Source organism: Tachypleus tridentatus, chromosome 8 (genome assembly GCF_004210375.1).
Source record: "Tachypleus tridentatus isolate NWPU-2018 chromosome 8, ASM421037v1, whole genome shotgun sequence".
NCBI lineage: Eukaryota > Metazoa > Arthropoda > Merostomata > Xiphosura > Limulidae > Tachypleus > Tachypleus tridentatus.
Genome location: NC_134832.1, coordinates 61,874,472 through 61,880,471, shown reverse-complemented (window position 1 = coordinate 61,880,471; position 6,000 = coordinate 61,874,472).

Below are 6,000 nucleotides of genomic sequence, written 5' to 3'. Positions count from 1 at the left end.
AAGAAACCAGTATGTGTAGTAATATGGCCAGGTGGTTAAGGCACTCAACTCACAATCTGAGGGTTCCAAATTGGAATCCCCATCGCACCAAACATGCTTGCCCTTTCAGCCGTTGGGGATGTTATAATGTAACGGTTAATCCCACTATTCGTTGGTAAAAGAGTAGTCCAAGAGTTGGCGGGTGGCGGTAATGAGTAGCTACCATGCATTGCTAAATTAAGAACAACTAGCGCAGACAGCACTCGTGTAGCTTTGCGCAAAATTCAAAACATCAAATGTGTAGTAATATTATATCTGTACAGTACCACAAAATAGTTCCCGCACTTTAATTTGTAACAGCGTGGATGATGGAGTGCTTCTGACGAGCTGCCTTCCATCTATTCAGTAGTTCAAAATTAGGAACGGCGACAGGTAGTCTTAGTAGCTTTGCCAATAATATAAATAATAATATCATTACAATTATTACTGTTACTAAACGTATAATAAAGTAAAATAAATTCCTTGCCCATGAACTTCCTTCCTGGTTCGTCGTAAGTTACCCGATTTAATGCTATGTAAACCAGTGGATTTTTTCTCGGATTATTTTTTTCTCTACACAGTTTTGGTTCATTCTAAACAATTTGCTCTTTAGAACAAGTTCACGATCTTCGTTTTACTATATTTACGTATATTTATATAATATACGTTTATTTCATTATTATTATAATTATAACTTTATAATTAAGGTCAAATAAAATAAATGTAACCTATCGCAATTGTATGTTCTAATGTTGAACAATTTAAAAAAGCATTGCTTATAAACCTAATTCAGTTATTAAAGATCCCCATTAGGAAAGCAACGTCATAAACAGATATTAACGAACTATATACATCGTTAATAAATAAACGATCAAAATATAAAACTTGAAATCATTTATCCCAGTTTTCTTCCGAACATATGTACGCAATAAACACAAACATGTATGGTTAACTATATACGGAATTTTATGTTGATATCAAGATATATTTATATGGGTATAAATAGGACCTCATGTATATCCTAAATACATATACGTGGATATAGATAATATGTTGTAGAAAGAACACTTCTGTGGGTGTTAAAACACGCATTGATGGGTAAAAATAGCATACTGTAGACAGAACACTTTGTAAGTGTCGCAAAATACATTAACTTAGCAAGAAAGTACTTGTATTGAATTACATAAAATATTAAGTTGTTTATTTATTTAAATTAATTTCATTTTTAAAGGAGCACTTTTTTGATTAATGAAATACATGACTACAGATAATATACTGAATACAGATAGCTTATGTGTGTATTTAGAACATTTGTACATAAGTATACGTAATATACTGAAAATAGATTTCTCGTGTGCATATTAGAACATTTGTACATGACTATAGATAACATATTCAATACACATGACTTGTATGGATATTACTATAGATCAAATATTGAATACACATGATTTGTGTAGATATTAAAACATTTGTACATGACTATAGATAGTATACTGAATACAAATGACTTGTGTGGATATTAGAACATTTGTACATGGATATAGGTAATATTCTGAATACAGATTATTTGCATGGATATTATAACGTATGTTTTGTATGAATATTAGAATGTATGTATATGGGTATAGATGACTGAATACACATGACTTGTGTGGATATTAGACCGTTTATACATGGATATATATGATATGCACTAATTAGAAAACATATTGCAATGTTTCAACATACACACACATATATATGGGTATAGACAATATGCTGTAGATATAACACACACGTGAATGTTAAATTCAACTATAAGTAGTTAGTGTGTGTGATTATTAGAAATAAATCTTAGTGTTGACACAATATATTACAGTGATTTTCCTTTCTTCAAGATGCTAGGAACACATGAAGGTAAAAAATACGAATTAATTACATTTAAAAGATGTATCTTTCTTTATTAGGGGTAAACTTAACGTAATATATATGTTGGTTCAGTACTTATATTAACATACACATTGCCCATGATGAAGAAATGTCCACCTTTCAAAAACACTCAGGCTGCCTGGTTCATTATTTTCGTCTTTAAATTAGTTTACTTTGGATATTCGTAATCAAAGAAAATCCTTCGGTTGATACAACACCATATAATATTTTTACTTTGGATACCATAATTGCAAAATTATATTTCAGTTTAACCGGTTCGTCCAATAAAATGTATTTAACGTTTTCTAGTGATATAAACAGTTTATGCTGTTATCTATATCATCTTCAGTCCAATTTTAAAGCACTGATTAAAAATTCAGTAGCAATATTATATACTAAGGTCTTTCACAACTCATGAATAGAAGTGTAGCGAACGATGCACATATAAATTATTTATTTAATCTCAAACAGAATAAATATTTCATGTGTGTGTGTGTGTGTCGTTTCTTTTACAAAAACCACATCGGGCTGTCTGCTGAGTCCACCGAGGTACTTCATGTGTATCAGCAACGTTTGAAGCTCAGCTCAGTGAACGAAACGTAGAAAACACAAACAGTAAGTAAACTGTAATAAAAGTGCACAAACAAAGATTCGGGAAACCACACATTAAATTATTTATTACCCTTGCGATAACATATTCAATGTCGACACGATCTCATAAATAAACAGAATGTCACTGTGAAACAGGATTTGACTGGTTTAGTTTGTTGTCTTTACCAAATACAAGAACTGCATATTTACACGATCTTATAGAAACAAATAACATCACTGTGAAACAGGGTTTGACTGAGTCAGTTCGTTGTTTTAATAAAATACAAGAACCATATACCTGCACGATTTTATAGATAAACATAACATTACTGTGTAACAGGATTTGACTGATTTAATTTGTTACAGGAACCATAATATTCCTTGAGTGTATCAAAACTGAGTTGGATAAACAATTAAGATAATTAATAAGAACAGCTCATTTTTGTTCATAAATTTACTTGTAAAACGTATAGTACGTTTCATTTCTGGCAGCAGTGGTTAGACATATTGTGCCCGACGACGAAAGCCGTGTAAGATCACTGAAGTTCCGTCATGGTGGCCGACTCTGAAAGAAAAATATATAATGCTTCATTCTTACACGCGGTATGTGCTTATTGAAGACTTTTTTGTTTGTTTTTTTCTCGGAAAATGATGGCTTTCAAATTTAATGAATACTAGTTATGCTAAGATACCTAACGCAAATTAGATTATAATATCCAGATAACCCTGTTGTTCTCCAGGCGGCGTTGTATTGAACTGCTCTGGCAAATGGTGGTAATAGGAAAATAACACATTTTATGTCGACAATAACCTTTGCGGTGACAATAAAAACGGTTGTTTGTGATTCTAACAGGTTAACCTTGTCAGATTCTCGTGTGCATGATTAGTAGGCCACCTGAAAATAATTAACTTTGATTACGATCTTTCACAGAACAAACATGCCCCAATCATCATTATTACGTTTCTTACTACCAGCCGTGATCACAGCTCCTACACGGTACATATAGCTGCTACTCTTTGTATGAATGTTACATAAAAATCAACTCGATTTCTACGAGTTAATCATTGTCAATATTCCTGACGAAATAAACGGTAAGACGGAGATAACTGTGACGGAAATTTCTGCGGTATTGTACAATGGGCGTGAATGTGCACTTTAAACATGGCATCTCTTTTAAGATATTAGAGGATTTCCATATATCAAATCTAATTTCTCTCTTTTCTATTTCAACCACAATCACTCCACGAGTATTTTTATTACATTAAAGACAGTTATTAGATTTAAAATTTTCTTTGCGCTCGTTTTTCACTACTAGATTTCGAAATTAATTAATTTGTCTAACAACATTAAGACGCGTAAAAGGAAAAAAAAACTAAACAACAATATAGAGAAATAGACAGATGTAAGAAAGAAAGATGAGAGCGAGAGGTGTGTCCGGCTCAGATATGATCGATTCCTTGTCTGTCGTATTACAGATCAGTAAACTGTAATAAAAGTGTGTTTTGGACATGATTTATCATAAGGCGGAGGGTCCGTTTGCCATCGTAATCATTACTTTTGTTTCCAGAACGAAGACTTCTCAGTCAGTACTATTTTGATTGAACGAGTTCCAACCAACCACCACCCAAAGTGTCGTTCAGTTTGAAGAACAGCTGGTCTAATTTAGTTTTTATTTTCTTCGACGAATATTAGAAGTATAAATTCCGCATCAGGACAAAGTCAACTTAAAAGTAAAAGGTAAAATGAAATTCGGTCATCTTTAAATATTACAAGTATCAGTGCTCTCTATACAAACATTATGTTTTATTGTGAATATATGTGTTGATACACATGTTTTAGAAAAACTTTGTAGCGGGTTTGCATCCCCGTCGCATCAAACATGCTCGCCTTTTAAGCCGTGGGGGCGTTATAATGTGACGGTCAATCCCACTATTCGTTGGTAAAAGAGTAGCCCAAGAGTTGGCGGTGGGTAGTGATGACTAGCTGCCTTCCATCTAGTCTTACACTGCTAAATTAGGGACGGCGAGCGCAGATAGCCCTCGAGTAGCTTTGCGCGAAATTTAAATGCAATGTCATAGAACAACTTTGAGAAGTCTACTTGAATGTTTTGTGTTTTTAACAAGTTTGTAAGCGTTAAATTTATTATATAATACCTACGTTATTGAATTTTATGATGTAGTTATTTTACTAACTCATTCAATTCAAATACCATAAGTTGGAAAACGTTAGCAAATCGTGACAAATATTTCACGAAAAATCTAACTGTTTCTTTACGTATCTTACTGGACTCACGCAATGTTTTGTTCAAAATTTGAAAATCATCATTTTATAGCTTTTATAGTGTGAATCATTCTGATTACCTTCCAAGCATGACATATACATAGTTTACACGAGTGAATGTGTTTTTCGCGCTTTAAACTAAGTTATAAGGCTTACAACAAGAGAGACTTTTACATTTTCTTTACCTCATAAACAAAATAAAAATCACACGTTTAAATATTGTATTCAGGATGGTGTTTCGCATTTTGTCTTTACTATTATTGTTTTAGTTTGGTTTGTTTTAAATTTCGCGCATAGCTACACGAGGACTATCTGCACTAGCCGTCCCTAATTTAGCAGTGTAAGGCTAGAGGAAAGGCAGCTAGTCATCACCACCCATCGCCATCTCTTGGGCTATTCTTTTAGCAACGAATAATGGAATTGATCGTAACTTTATAACACCTCCATGGCTGAAAGGGCGAGCATGTTTGGTGTGACGGGTATTCGAACCTGCGACCCTCAAATTACGATTCAAGTGCCTTAACTACCTGGTCATGCCGGGCCTCACATTCTGTAGATGTCAGTAAAACTGTACAGCGTTTGAAGTGTAACCAATATAAATAAAAGGTGCAAACTTTTAATATCAGCAGTGAGCAAAATCCTTGAACTTTAATCGAGAAGTTAGCTCGTTAGCAAACAGATTCGTTGGAGAAAAAGAGAGACTTCTGTTAATGAATTAAATCTAGTCCTAATGTGATAAACTACCTAAATTGAGTTATATTCATTGTGGCCGGTTTTATCCGAAAGAAAAATATTTATTATTTATAGAAGAAAAAATACAAAAACAAAACGATTTTTCAGTTTTCATTATTTACAACATATCAAAAGATATATTCTTTGAGTATATGAATCACTCCAGTACATTATAGTTATCACGAGCTATTTAGCCAGCTTTAAATTAAAAAGAAAAGGCCCAATTAGATATTCATTTGCTGGGAAACAGCTCAGAAATTGTTACTAATTATTACATCTGAGAAACTTATATACTGAGAGTAATGCATAAATGAACTTCTAGTTTCGATTTTTATCTCAAATTATATTAGTTTTGTTTGCGTGTAGCTTAGCATAAAAATTGCAAAGTGGACGCTTTGTACCCACGATATGTATCGAAGCCCAGATTAAAACATAATAAGACTTCAGGCTTACCGCTGTTTCATTGG